This window comes from Dendrobates tinctorius, unplaced genomic scaffold, assembly GCF_039654945.1.
Source record: "Dendrobates tinctorius isolate UK_male_01 unplaced genomic scaffold, ASM3965494v1 ptg000022l, whole genome shotgun sequence".
Classification (NCBI taxonomy): Eukaryota; Metazoa; Chordata; class Amphibia; order Anura; family Dendrobatidae; genus Dendrobates; species Dendrobates tinctorius.
The window spans coordinates 97533443-97549054 of record NW_027361690.1 but is presented as its reverse complement, the minus strand read 5'-3'; the positions used below and the strand labels follow the sequence as shown (position 1 = coordinate 97549054).

At 43.8% G+C, this 15612-nt stretch overlaps 1 protein-coding gene across 1 annotated transcript in view; it reads right to left on the bottom strand.

Moving 5' to 3' along the window:
* Window positions 1-13990, bottom strand: part of MINAR1 (membrane integral NOTCH2 associated receptor 1) — a 140451-nt gene extending 126461 nt beyond the window's left edge. Inside the window, exon 1 of the mRNA XM_073569010.1 lies at window positions 13028-13990. The gene's annotated coding sequence lies outside the window, so the exon portion shown is untranslated. The remainder of the gene's footprint in view (window positions 1-13027) is intronic.
* Between the last annotated feature and the right edge of the window lie 1622 nt (window positions 13991-15612).

Below are 15612 nucleotides of genomic sequence, written 5' to 3'. Positions count from 1 at the left end.
CATGGAATTTCACATGACGATCAGTGTATTTTTTAACTCTACTGGTTGAGCCTTTGCTCGTATTTCACTGTTTGCTTTACTTAAGTGGAATCTGTCACTCACTAGGTCTATGACCCCTAAACCCAGAGCACCATAATTTAGAGATAGAGACTCTGATTCCAGTGAAGTATTACTTAATGGGCTGCTTGCTGCAATTTTGAAAAATCATTATTTTATCAGCAGTAGATTATCACTAGAGGAATAGTAATTCTGATGCTATGTAGTCCAAGCACACCCGCACAAATGATGGGTAGCTTTCTGCCTATGCACAGTGTACACAAAAAGCTGCCAATCAGTGGTGTGGGCGGGGTTATACAGAACTCAGCATTCAGAGAACCTCTAGATCTGCCACAAATAAAACAGTGATTTTATCAAAACTGTAGCAATCAGCGAAGTAAGTAACACATCGCTGGACTTACCGTAGGTTCTTTATCTCCATCATGCCGCTATCAGATGGTGTAGAAAAACCTGTTGACACATCCCCTTTAAAAGATAGTTACTCCAACTACATCTACTATATAAATGTGAGGAAATTTTTTTTTTTTTATCATACCATCACAGACCAAAATAAAGTATTGCACTTGTTGGTGTCAGAAATACTTATGGAAGATAAGCTAGTTCATAAGCACATCTACCAGCCACAGCTATACGACCAAAAAGATCACTGATGAAGGCAAGCTGGATCCTATTAACCCCCTTGTGGGAAGCCCAATTTGGTTGCCAGGCATTTCTGCCTATATATAAAGATAAAGGAAGTGACAAAGGACAACTTAGGCAAGACACATTGCCAAAGATCACAGAATGCCAATTCTAAATCCATGAGTGGGCATACCATTGATGCATCATGTGTCGCTGCACAGGAGTCCAAGGGAAGGGGCCCACCCGGGCCCACCCGGGCCCACCTCTACTCCAGAGCCAGGAGTCCAAGGGAAGGGGCCCACCCCTACTCCAGAGCAGCAAGCATCTTCTGTCCCAAACATACAGAGGTGTGTATTATTATGAATTATTGGACTGCCAAGGGCCCCTATACTGTTATACTGCAAAGGACCCCTATACTGTTATTGCACAGGGGTCCTCATCTGTCTGTGCCAGCCCGTGGCTCAAAATCAACGCAATGAAAGTGAATATGTGGTTTCTCATATCGTTAGGAAGGGTGTTGGGACTTTGGGCAATAACCAGGTCCCTAAAACTAGGGGCGCCCTGGTCAATCTCTGTCCCCCGGTAACTCCTGAAGGTGATGACACCAGGTTCTTGTGCCTTGCTATGCTCACATACCTACCGTGATCTGTCCCTACCCAGGGTAGTGGGAAGCTGAAGTTTGTAGGAATGCACTAACCAGACAAACAATGGAATACGGACAGGGATAAATTAAAATACCAACCATACAAAATACACACACTCACCCCAAACAACAGAGTGGGTCACAAGGGAGTTAAAGGAAGGATAAACCAAATAGGAGAGGATGAGGCTGTGCACAATCTAAAAACACCAACCACGAACAACACCTCTCACTCGAAACCAGGCAGTAAGAAAAGTGCCAGAGGTGAGCATATATAACAGAGGAAAGTGGTCAAAACTGAACAGCTGATACAATCCAGATTGGAGCGTTCCAGGACCTTCAACTGAACAGATTAACCCTTGTACCACCAGCAAGGAAAAAACCTGCACTGTTTAATAAGATAGTGAAGTACTTCTAACCAATGCTAACATAGTAACATAGTTATTAAGGTTGAAGGAAGACTTCAAGTCCATCTAGTTCAACCCATATCCTATCCTAACTTGCCCTAACATGTTGATCCAGAGGAAGGCAAAAAAAAAAACCCATGTGGCAAACAGTAAGCTTCACATTGGGGAAAAAAATTCCTTCCCGACTCCACATACGGCAATCAGACTAGCTCCCTGGATCAACGCAATATTAAGGAAACTAGTGTATATACCCTGTAATATTATACTTTTCAAGAAAGGCGTCCAGTCCCTTCTTAAATTTTAGTAGGGAATCACATTACAACCTCATATGGCAGAGAGTTCCATAGTCTCACTGTTCTTACAGTAAAGAATCCGCGTCTGCGATTATGCTTAAATCTTCCTTCCTCCAGACGTAGAGGATGCCCCCTTGTCCCCATCACAGGTCTAAGAGTAAATAGATCATTAGAAAGGTCTTTGTACTTTCCCCGCATATATTTATACATTGTAATAAGATCACCCCTAAGCCTTCGATTTTCTAAACTAAATAACCCCAAGTGTAATAACCTGTCTTGGTATTGCAGACCCCCTAGTTCCCTAATAACCTTGGTCGCTCTTCTCTGCTCCAGTTCAGCTATGTCTTTCTTATACACCGGAGACCAGAACTGTACACAGTATTCTAAGTGTGGTCGCATTAGTGACTTATATAGAGGTAAAATTATGTTCTCCTCATGAGCATCTATGCCTCTTTTAATGCATCCCATTATTTTATTTGCCTTTGCAGCAGCTGCCTGACACTTGCCACTAAATGTGAGTTTGTCGTCCACCCATATACCCAGGTCTTTTTCAGTGACAGTTTTGCCCAGCGTTTTACAATTATGTACATAATTATACATCTTGTTTGTTCTACCCAAGTGCATGACCTTACATTTATCCCCATTAAAGCTCATTTGCCATTTATCAGCCCAAGCTTCTAGTTTACATAAATCCTCCTGTAATATAAAATTGTCTTCCTCTGTACTGATTACCCTGCAGAGTTTAGTGTCATCTGCAAATATTGAAATTCTACTCTCTATGCCCCCTACAAGGTCATTAATAAATGTTAAAAAGAAGTGGGCCCAAAACTGACCCCTGTGGTACCCCACTGCTAACCGTGACCCAGTCCGAGTGTGCTCCATTAATAACCACCCATTGTTTCCTATCCCTGAGCCAGCTCTTAACTCACTTACACATATTTTCCCCTATCCCCATTGTTCTCATTTTATGTATCAACCTTTTGTGTGGTACCGTATCAAAAGCTTTTGAAAAGTCCATGTACACCACTGCATTCCCTTGGTCCAGTCTGGAACTTATCTCTTCATAAAAGCTTATCAGATTAGTCTGACAGGAACGGTCCCTTGTAAACCCATGTTGATATTGGGTCATGAGGTTATTCTTCTTCAGATACTCCATTATAGTATCTCTTAGAAAACCCTCCAAGATTTTACCCACAATTGAGGTTAAACTAACTGGCCTATAATTTCCAAATTCAGTTTTTGTCCCCTTTTTGAAAATTGGCACCACATTTGCCATACGCCAGTCCTGTGGTACAGACCCTGTTATTATGGAATCTTTAAAGATTAAAAATAATAGTCTATCTATGACTGTACTTAATTCCTGCAGTACTCGGGGGTGTATCCAATCTGAGCCCGGGGATTTGTCAATTTTAGCGAATGCATGATACCAGGCACCGCAGTCTTCTGACACCACTCTGTTGCGGTATCCCCGTGACACATATTTATGTCAGTATGCTCATTTCTTAATTTGGTCAAATCACAAGAAATCAGAATTCCTCAAATCAGGAAAAATATTTCTATAAATACAAGTCTGGCACTAGGTGACATAGTCACAGTGGGAGCTCTGTCCATTTCACCCATCCCCATCCCCGATGAGGGTAGGGCATATTTACTAAGATCATCATGGCTGTACTGGAGTCCAGTGGGCCCTGGCATGCCCTCAGTTATGCTTAGTGCTGACACTAGTCCTCTGTGTGGTTAGTTTACGTGTTTCTATGTGTTTGGATATTCTTAGAACCAAAGCTATGTGAGGTAAGGTAGAGAACATGAGGCAAACAGATTTATGGAGTACCTGTAAGTCATTCTAAACATTAATCAGCCACTGCAGATAAGTTGTGCAGCAAATACAGTTCATTCCTTAATAACTGGGTGATTTATTATTATTTTTGCATTTTTCTATTTTGTGCCCTATCTTCTATCTCCTTCTATCTATCTCTGTATCTCCAAGAGCCATACTTTTTTAATATTCTGCTGACATAGCCATATGAGAGTTTCTTTCTTTGGCACCATTTATTTTAGCATGGATTTTTTTCAATATATTACAAGTAGTGTGAAATTATGAAAAAACTACACTCCCTTCAATTTGTATTATTTAGTCTTAAAGAAGCACTCCAATGGAGATCTTTTAAAAGAATTTTGTGTATATGTGAATGTAATGTAGTGTAGCGTATATGCTAATGTACTCACCTGACTTTTTTGGAACCCAGCGCTGTTCTGCTCCTCTTCTCAGTGATGTCACCCCTCTGAAACTCTAGGGGTCACACTGAATTCTGCGTGACCCGGAATTGGGTTTTAAAATGTAAGACTATAGAATGTCAGAATGAGGATCCGTAGACCTACATTGTGAAAGCCACTTCTAGGTCATGCATAGAGCAAGCGGGATAATCTGAAATGTGGTGGCTTCTCTGAGAAGAGGAGCGGAATGATGCTGGATCCCGTAGAAGGCTGCGGTAGGAGAGTTTATTAACAAACAGACACTACAGCTTTATTACAAAATATTCAGTGAGTGCTTCTTGAATTACAGTCTCCTTTGAAGTTCAGTCACAGAAAGGACATTACAGGAAAATGAAAATTGCAGTGACGAGGCCTTCAGCAAGCCCCCAGCTGCCATAAGGCAAACCATAGGTACTTGTAAGGTAACTAGCGGGAACGTGGGATGCAGTGACGGGACGCAGGCAGAGCAAGAGTTAACAGGTTTATTTATAGGGGAATACTCCACGCAGGGAGGTAAAGGGTTAAGCAGCATGAATGGAAAAGGATGTAGGAGACAACATACAGGGGAGACAAGCAGTACACTAAATCAAAGGATATTCTTAAGGTGAAGAACAACAGTTCAAAATAACGGAGGTCCAGTAGCACAGACGTCAGGCAGTCTACTGCAGCTCCTGCTGCGAACTCAATGATGCAGGCAACGGCCGACACGGTGTCCTTAATAATGGGGTCCGGCAAGAAAACAATACCCTTTCTTCTGGTAATAGTGGTCGGTCTCCGGTACCTTCCACTGCCCCTAGTCCATATACTGCAGATAGCTACAAGGGTACGGGCTACGGTACTGCCTAAACCTGACGTGTCTCCTGCACAACTCTCCTCACAGTCTCGGTCAAACGAGCCCAAAGTGGCTGACGGTAATGCGGGTCACGGTCTTGTACGAGTCCAACGTGGCTCGGCAGGTGTTTACTGGCACAGTCAGGGTACAAGTGTCTGTCTTGTCCCCGGTCACTCTTATGGGGCACATGTGTTGTACTCAGGGACATGGTACGTTCTACATCTTGCTTTCTGGCAGTCACCGACACACCGTGCACGTTCCTATCCCCCTGTGGTCCCCACTGCTGGCGACAAGGAACGGCGGTCGCTGGCCTGCACAATGCTGGTTTTCCCCCCGGATGGAACACTTCTCTCTCTGTGGCTGCTGCACGGCCGGCTCTGCTCTGTCCTGTGTGCACAGCTCTGCTCTCTCCTGCACCCGGCTTCTCTCCAGGCAGCGGCTCCTCTGTAGCCTGTCAGACCCTGCCACATGCCTGTACTCGGTAGGGGAAGGGGCAGCCGAGCACACCGCTCACCACTTTGCATGCTGCTCTGCGTTCGCGCCAAACTCCCGGCCTTCGCACGCTTTTCCTTTTTATATGCCGACTGCTGCGCGGGCTTTCTACCTGTCTCTCCCCGCCTCTCTGGGTCTGCAGGAAGGTCCCGCCCACTCAGGCTTCCCTCAGGCTCCAGGGGAAGGTCCTCCTCCTCAAAGCTGTGCCCCGGGAAGAGAGGATGCAGCCTTTCTAGTTCCGGACCAGGCATGCAGGTACACGCGGTCGGGTCAACCGCTTTACATACTCAGTGATTACGTTGCAGCGTGGGGGACATGGAACGGACCTCTGGCAGGATCATACAGTTTAAATGCCACTGGCAGTGATTAACAGTGGCATTTAGGGTGTTAACAACAGTTCTAGTTGGTACTGTTCGGGCTGATGCCGTCTGTGTTACACAACCGGCATCTGCTTCTGTGTGGAGCAGGCACAGCTACTGAACTCCATTAGCACACCCCAACCTATCCTTTCACAGATAAATTTGTCATGAGTAGAGATGAGCTGACCCGAAGTTCAAAGTTCGGGGTTCATACCGGACACTTAGTCCAAATACGGACTTCTCTCTGAAGTCCGTTTTAATGATAGAGAAGAATAAGAGTGAGCCTTTTCCAGCTCCAATGTTCAAGTCCCCATATATTTCAGTGGGGTTTGGGTAAAGTTCTGGTAACCAAATTTTAGAGATAAAGTTCAGTCGGCTACCAGAACCTGAACTTCCACTGGTCCGCTCATTCCTAGTTATGAGGCATTAAAAGTTAATGGATTGACGGGTTTAAAAATTCATTTAAGTCCATAGCTGGAGGGCTTTCTTATTTAGTAGTCAGAATAGTCAGTCTCTGCAAACCTCTCTCTCATTGTGGAGAACCTGGCATTTCCACAGATTAAACAAACAGTTCATTCATTACATTAGGAACTGTGTAATGCTTAATTTTCCCCATGAAGAAATGGAACCCTTTTCTGCCTTCTGACAACTGGAAGTCTCAGTGGTGGCAAATCACGTGATCAGCTTATTGTCACTGGACCATGGAAATGAGCAATGAAAGTGCATAATCGCTTTAAAAGCATCCTGTGATCAGGTTTATGCTTTACCGTCTGAGAACAGCATAAAATAGAGGCAAAGACCCAGATTTCTACGGTCACTTACTGGGTTTCTTACTCTAGATTTAATAAAATCACTTTTTTTTATCTGCTGCAGATCTGCTAGTCCTTTCAATGCTGAGCTCTGTATAACCCCACATACATCAATGATTTATGGGTTTCTGCCTATACTGTGCTTAGGCATAAAGCTGTCATTCACTGGTATATAGCCACAGCTGAAGAATAGCTGAGGACTAAATAGCAGGGGCTCATCACTGAGAGGACTAGCAGAGCTTCAATACATAAAACAGTGTTTTATCAAAACTATAGCAAGAAGACCAGTAACGTTCTTAGTATACTTGTATCTGTGGTTATAGAAAGATATAACTAGACATCCACCTTTAGCTGACAGTTATTGGAGGTGTATGAGACATTAATATTCACTGGACAATTTGGAGAATCAAGAGTTTTATTTTTAGCCCTTTTCACCCAATCTGAGACTTGCATAATGTAGGGGCAGATACCCTGATTCCAGCAATGTGTCACTTACTGGGCTGCTTGCTGTAGTTTTGATAAAATCACAGTTTTATCAGCTGGAGATTACCACTAGAGGACTACTAAACCTGCTGCCATGTAGTCGTCCATATTCATGAACTCTGTATAACCCAGTGCCCATCATTGATTGCATTAGCGGAAAGCTGCCAATCAGAGATGTGAACAAGGTTATACAGAGCACAGTATTCAGACAAAAGGTAGATCTACAGCAGATAAAACAGTGATTTTATAAAAACTGCAGCAAGTATCCCAGTAAGGGGCATGGCGCTGGAATCAGGGTCTGTGCCCCTAAATCATGCTCCTTTCAGATGGTGGGTCAAAAACCTGGTGACGAATTCCCTATAACACAAGGGCTCAGGGTGCCCATGCCCCTAGTGTACAATCAATACGTGTTCGTGCACATGTTTGGGCACGCTAATAAATGACTTTAATGCTATTGCTCAGATTTGCACAATCGATATGTGTTTGTTCTCGCTATTGAATGACTTTAATGCTATTTAATGCTATTGATCACGTTTTCACTTGTTTTAGCAGTAGACCACTATTCTGTTCTAAGACCTAACTGACTGAAACCTAAAGCCGCCCGATGACACAGAAATCCCAGTAGAATCAACGGTTACTGTACATTTCTGTACATTTTATTCCATAGAATTATAGGAGAGAAAACTGCCAGTGTGAATGCAGCCTTAATCATATGCAGCATATAGAATAACACAGTATTACTAAATAATGTTTGTAGTAATATACTAATACAGAAACCAGTCACTAGAGATTTGAGGATGCATGGTGGTGGTGCAAGTTTTCTACGTTTGGAGAATTTGATGATGCATTGTTGTGGCGCAGGTTTTCTACTTTTGGGGTATTTGAGGATGCATGGTGGTGGCGCAGGTTTTCTTCGTTTGGGATATTTGAGGATGCATGGTTGTGGCGCAGGTTTTCTACTTTTGGGGTATTTGAGGATGCATGGTGGTGGTGCAGGTTTTCTACGTTTGAGGTATTTGAGGATGCATGGTGGTGGTGCAGGTTTTCTACTTTTGGGGTATTTGAGGATGCATGGTGGTGGCGTAGGTTTTCTACTTTTGGAGTATTTGAGGATGCACGGTGGTGGTGCAAGTTTTCTACGTTTGGAGAATTTGAGGATGCATGGTGGTGGTGCAGGTTTTCTACATTTGGGGTATTTGAGGATGCATGGTGGTGGTGCAGGTTTTCTACATTTGAGGTATTTGAGGATGCATGGTGGTAGTGCAGGTTTTCTACGTTTGGGGTATTTGAGGATGCATGGTGGTGATGCAGATTTTCTACGTTTGGGGTATTTGAGGATGCATGGTGGTGGTGCAGGTTTTCTACATTTGGGATATTTGGGGATGCACGGTGGTGGTGCAGGTTTTCTACGTTTGGGGTATTTGAGGATGCATGGTGGTGATGCAGGTTTTCTATGTTTGGAGTATTTGAGGATGCACGGTGGTGATGCAGGTTTTCTACGTTTGGGGTATTTGAGGATGCATGGTGGTGGCGTAGGTTTTCTACGTTTGAGGTATTTGAGGATGCATGGTGGTGTAGCAGGTTTTTTATGTTTGGGATATTTGAGGATGCATGGTGGTGGCGCAGGTTTTCTACGTTTGGGGTATTTGAGGATGCACGGTGGTGATGCAGGGTTTCTACGTTTGGGGTATTTGAGGATGCATGGTGGTGGTGCAGGTTTTCTACGTTTGGGGTACTTGAGGATGCATGGTGGTGTTGCAGGTTTTCTACGTTTGGGGTATTTGAGGATGCACGGTGGTGGCGCAAGTTTTCTACGTTTGAGGTATTTGAGGATGCATGGTGGTGTTGCAGGTTTTCTACGTTTGGGGTATTTGAGGATGCATGGTGGTGTTGCAGGTTTTCTACGTTTGGGGTATTTGAGGATGCATGGTGGTGGTGCAGGTTTTCTACGTTTGGGGTATTTGAGGATGCATGGTGGTGGTGCAGGTTTTCTACGTTTGGGATATTTGAGGATGCATGGTGGTGGCGCAAGTTTTCTACGTTTGGGGTATTTGAGGATGCACGGTGGTGGCGCAAGTTTTCTACGTTTGAGGTATTTGAGGATGCACGGTGGTGGCGCAAGTTTTCTACGTTTGAGGTATTTGAGGATGCATGGTGGTGGTGCAGGTTTTCTACGTTTGGGGTATTTGAGGATGCATGGTGGTGGTGCAGGTTGTCTACGTTTGGGGTATTTGAGGATGCATGGTGGTGGTGCAGGTTTTCTACGTTTGGGGTATTTGAGGATGCATGGTGGTGGCGCAAGTTTTCTACGTTTGGGGTATTTGAGGATGCATGGTGGTGGTAAAGGTTTTCTACTTTTGGGATATTTGAGGATCCATGGTGGTGGTGCAGGTTTTCTATGTTTGGGATATTTGAGGATCCATGGTGGTGGTGCAAGTTTTCTACGTTTGGGATATTTAAGGATTCATGGTGGTGGCACAGGTTTTCTACGTTTGCAGTATTTGAGTTTCAGCTGTTCTGTTTTTTTTGACTGATGTACAGATATGTGAAGTATAATCTCATTGTGATCATTGATTTTTCTAGAGACTTGTCATTGTAATGCAAACACAGTTACTAAAGCCAAAGTCTGAGCAAGTGTGAGAGAAATGGAAGCTTGACCCAAGCCCCATCCTCCCCAGTTCTTTTTCAATAGAAGCCATAGAAGCTAGTGCACTTGTTACACTTCATCAGTAATGGATTTCAGTTTACAAGGGTTCTCTGCTTTGAACCCTTTGTTATAAGCCCTATTAGGCTAATGGTAGAGGTCATGTGTGGCTTTGGAGGACCATAGCTACGCAATGAAGATGAGTGAATTAGTAAATATTTGCTTTGCCTGGTCAGAGAGACTTTTTATTTGAGATGGGGATTTTTGTCCCATTTCTCTCCCATATATGTTTTTGTTTAATAGAGATCATCAAATTATTATTTGCCTTTTTTTAAAAAATGTAGTGTACTTGTAATGAATTGTACGCCAATGAATTCAGATGCACACAGATACTAATTCATTTAAAATTCTGTGCCCTTAGGGTGTGTGCACACGCTGCGGATTCTGCTGCGGTTCCGCAGTGGATTTGGCTGCTGCAGGTCCGCAGCAGTTTTTGCTGCGGTGTACAGTACCATTATTCCCTATGGGAATAAAAAACCGCTGTGCAGACGGTGCGGATTTTTCTGCGCAGTTTTCCTGCGGTTTTGAAACCGCAGAAAGAATAGACATGTCAATTCTTTCTGCGGATTCCGCTGCGGTTTGCCATCTCCTCCATTGTGGAGATGAAAAACCGCAGGGCAGAACCGCAGGCCAATCCGCAGGTAAAACCGCAGGTCTTTTGACCTGCAGATTTACCTGCGGATTTTACAAAATCCGCGCAGCCAAATCCGCACCCCAATCCGCAGCGTGTGCACGTACCCTTACGTAATGACATCACTAGCACAGAAGATCCAGGCAGAACACATGCCCTGACTTCTGGCCAAGTTCCCCAGTCCTCTGGGCGAGAACTGATTTGATAAGTATTGGCGTCAACGTGAAGCCGATTCAGTTGGATCCGTAGACCAGGGCGCAATGGACTTCCTGCCCTACACTCTACTCTGTCCGGTTGGCTGCCGGCTGGTGTAGAACAGTGTCCACAAGACTTTATTATCCCAGCTCAGGAGGTGCAAGGATGTCACTGCGTTGCACCACCTGTGCCGACTTCCTCTGTGTACAGGGGAGGAAAGGATTAGGTGAGTTTAAACCTTATTTTTTTTTGCTGGAGTGCCACAAAGGTAGCATTATTACTTTTGGAGGGACAATCAGTACTTTTTAAGGGGGTAATAATACTTTCTAAAGGGGGCATTTGGGCATTATTTATTTTATGGGGACAAACCACATTTCACCACAGGATCCAAGTACAATAATATTCAACTATGCCGAATAGCAGTATAATTACTCTTCTTTAATATTACTTACAATTAAATGCTGGAAAAAAATATGGCACCCCCCCATCACAAAGGCACAAATTATATAGTCGTATGCAAAGACATAATAAACTCGAGTAGATTCATGTAAAGTACGAGCCTGGATGACTCGCAGCAAGTCTAGGATGACACAGGACAAAGGCATAGCACAGAACTGGGTACAGGAGTCTGTACAGTGGCACAAAGAGTCTCGTACCGAGCTCAGGCTCTTCATAAGGAGCCATATTTCACAGTGTTATGGCATAAAAGCTCCTTCATTCGGTACATAAAGCTGCAAATTGGTCAATAATCAGACATAGAATCTAACACAAGGTACAGAATAATACATTACAAATATAATATATACCAGAACAGTAGGACCGTGTAAAAGTCTTAGAGGTTATATGGAGCAAGAATATGCCCATATGCACAAGGTTGGAAGGTGATTTTAAGACCAGCTCAACACAATGTACTTGTAATGTGTTTTTCGCATACATTTTTATGGGCCTCGGGGAGTGAACCCAAGAGAGAAAAATGTAGGACAGCTTTAATACTTTCTTTGGCCTTTATAATTTTGAGATTTTCTCTGTTTTCCGTAATGAAGCAAAAAACAAAAGTGGACGTGGCGACACAAACAGTCTGTGAAGCGAACCACGGACATTTCATTGTTCCTTTTGGCAATACGAGTGAAAACTTAGTCCCATACACATAAAACTAGCTACTAATTTTGAGGCCAATTTGGCCCTCAGAGTGTTGGGGCTGTAAAGTACTAAGAAAAGCATTACTTAGCTGTGTAAGCCCCTGCCTCCCCAGTACCACCTCTTTATTGCTCCCTACCAGTGTTTGTCTACACGGCCTAGTGGTCGGCTGCTGTCTCCTTGAGTATCACCGATGAGGCTAGTGATTGGCTGCAGCAGTCAGGTGTTGTAGATCACCGCTGTAGTGTGAGGAAGCACAGGAGCAGCAAGGGCTTCAATAGGTAAGTAATTGCAGTACCAGTCTATGGGCCAACTGGATGAGAAAATGGACAACTCCTTTAAATATTATCTATAAGCCAATATTAAAGCTCCATGTTACAATATAATTGATGTTAACTGATTTGTGGTGTTAATTTTGTAATCTGTATACAAACTTGACGCCAATGACTTTAGGTTCAGTAAAACATGATGATAATTTTACTCTTCTACGGTAGGGATCGCACACACTTTCTATTGTAAGCACAAAAATAGGTAAAAAATTCAGTTCAACGCTAATTGGAGAAATGCACAAGAAATCCATCCAATGCTTACACAAGTCTAGGCCAACCTACGTACTTGAGTAAACAGCGGCATCAGAAAAATAAAAATAATACAGTAGTTACCGTCCTGGCACCAATTGAAAAAAATAAAAATATTATTTTATTTCCATCTCCTTAAAAAACAAGGAATCGTAAAAACGAGGAATCAGAGATACATGGCCGCTTGTGCATTTTGACTTCCCGTGAGATCTTAATTATAGCCCATTCTAAAACAGGTAAGACGTTTTTGGAGCCGGACTGTAACCATTATTTCTATTTTTCCTTTTCTCTTGCGTTTGTGATAACAAGACATAAAAAAAATCACAAATACCCCTAAATGTGCAAATACAAGCTCCATGAGCCCTTAATGACCTTCCCAATGCTTAATGTGAATGCCACAAGGAAAGGAAGGAAAAAAGATTAGTGTTAATGGATTCCCAAGTGTCCCCCCCCCACCGCTGAGCCTTTCGCTCCCCTCCTCTAGGACTTGCCAGTCTCCCTTCCCTTGGCCTTTTTCCTGGTCTCCCACCACTTACCTGTAGCTCAGACTGGACAGTAGATTAGGCAAGAATTGGCAGATTGCATTTGGGTGAAGGTTGTCTAGGTGTGCGGTATGACTATAGATATGTGCACGGTGCAGAATAACAGTACTATAGTGCTAATATTATATTGTTAGATGTTCTGTGCATGTGTCGCCTGGATGGGCTCTTGTGCCGTACTGGAAATGCCGCTGGGGTGTTATTATAACTCTGCTCAGTTTGGCTGTGTCATAATATTTGCAACGTGTGCGTGAATGTGATCTTTCCTGCAGCGAGATGCCTATGTGTGGTGCTATAGGCAAACAGTCATTTGCGTCTGTCGGTGACAACAGCTGGCTCTCAGGGTTTTTTTTTCTAAATTAACCGTAAATATGTCTAAAAAAAAATAAATAAGAATCTGGTGGTATAAGTCTATATAATATCCCAGCAAAGACCTATAACGGGTGTCGCGAACTGATTGCGGTGTGGATGTTCTTGTGGATGTGGAGAAATGACCGTATCGTTCTTAGGATGTGCCTCTTGAGTAACGCAGACTGTGGTGGATGTGTGATCGTGTCTGATTTATTGGTGGATGTCTTCCTAGAGGAGTGTTGTTTTGTCTGGTAGGATGTGTGTGGATGCTGGCACCGGTGCCGCTATCATGTCTCTTCTATGTGGTCCAGCATTCAGGTTCAGGCATCCTCAATCCAAGGAGCATCAATGTCTCTTCCTGACATCCTCATCTGAACGAATGAATGAAGGAAGGTGTCCGGCAGACACAAAGCTGAGCTTTGCAAGCCAATGCTGCACAATGGACTGCTGCAGAAGTCCTTGCTGCTCATTCTCCCAGGCATCCAGCATCACCCGGCTGCACTGCTTTCCTGTCACACCATCCCCCTTTCTCCCATTCCATTTTTACATTAGTGTCTCTGGGTCTATCCTGCCGCCTGATTTGTTGCTCTTCTCTGTCTTCCCTTCCTTCTCGTTATAAACCTTCCACCTCCCACAATCTCGTACCCCTCCTCTTATTTATCATCTCAGGCTTTCAAGGGACACCCATATAATATCTTAAGACTCTGAATGAAGGTTTTGTTGTGGTCCCTCCTTTATTCCCCGAAAGGGAGGAGGAAAAGTGTATCCCTTATGGCTTATGACATAGATTTCCTTATATCTGACACGAGCGGGCATGGTGTCATCTATCGCAGCTTACTGCAGTGTGAGATGCATAAGTGCAACCCACAGCCTGTAATGAGGGCACCGTAGGGTCTCCTGTGCATGATGCTCTGTGTGCATCTCAAAACATGGCACAGTATTCAATTAGCATTAATTAGGCGCTTCTTGGCTGTAGTTGGCTTTCTGGTCAGGTTTGTAGAGAAAGAACATACATACCCTTGATGATTCTAGACTTGGATATAGGAAGAAAGGATTGGTAAGTATACCCCCCATCGGTTATGTTCTCAAACTTATCAAATGGATAGAATCAATTAACTGGAATTCAGATCCGGGACCGTAAAACAAATGAGGCCTCTGTGTGCTTATGAACACCTGCAAACCTTGAACTTCTCGAGAACCCAGTTGTCTAGTGTGTTCGGTCTTAAAATGAATCATAGAATCATAGAATCATAGAATCATAGAATCGTAGAGTTGGAAGGGACCTCCTGGGCCATCTGGTCCAACCCCCTGCTCAAAGCAGGATTCGCTAAATCATCCCAAATGCTGTCTACATCTTTTCACAGAAGCAATAAAAACATTTTAGAGTTTTATTTTTTACATTTTAACTTTGAAGTCCCTGTTTTTCGTTTAATTTAAGACAAGTGAGTATTTAAGACAAGTGCGTACAATAATTAGAGAACTGTTGAAAATGACAGGAGAGATTTATCTTCAGGGTCAAATGAAGCATTAATTTTTGGATTGGCAAAAATTAAAAACGACCGTAATGCGATACGGCCACCACCTTTCAGGGCTGATACACAGCATTCTTTAATGCTGTATATCTAACCACAACCGACCTGAAAAGCAGCTTTTATTATATTCACATGGGGGGCGGTCCGGTCCGGGGGTGTCACAGGTCTAGGTTTAATGCCTCCCTTCTTCTTGCCAAGCCGTCCTCCTTCTTGCTTTGATGAAGTAGGGACGAGTAGAGTTGAGCGAAACGGGTCGAAAAAATTCAAAAGTCGCCGACTTTTGGCAAAGTCGGGTTTCATGAAACGAAACCCGACCCTAGGATGAGGTCGGCCACGAGGTCGGCGACTTACGCGCCAAAGTCGCGTTTCAAAAGTTTGTTTTGCGCTCTTTTTCAGCCAATCAGGATCCACGGACACTGTGGGCAACGTGATGACATAGGCACGGGTCACCACCATCTTTCAGAAGGGCATGCAAGTGATTGGCTTGCTTTGGTGGGCGTCACAGGGGGTATAAAAGGGCGTGCACGCCGACCGCCATCTTACTTCTGCCGATCTTAGTATAGGGAGAGGTTGCTGCTGATTCTGTAGGGAGAGCGTTAGGCAGGGAAGAAGACAAAAAAACTGCTTCTGCTGCTAGCGATTGTGCCTGTACAACACACCAGTCACTGTGTGTGCAGTGCAAGGGGAGGCTATATTGTG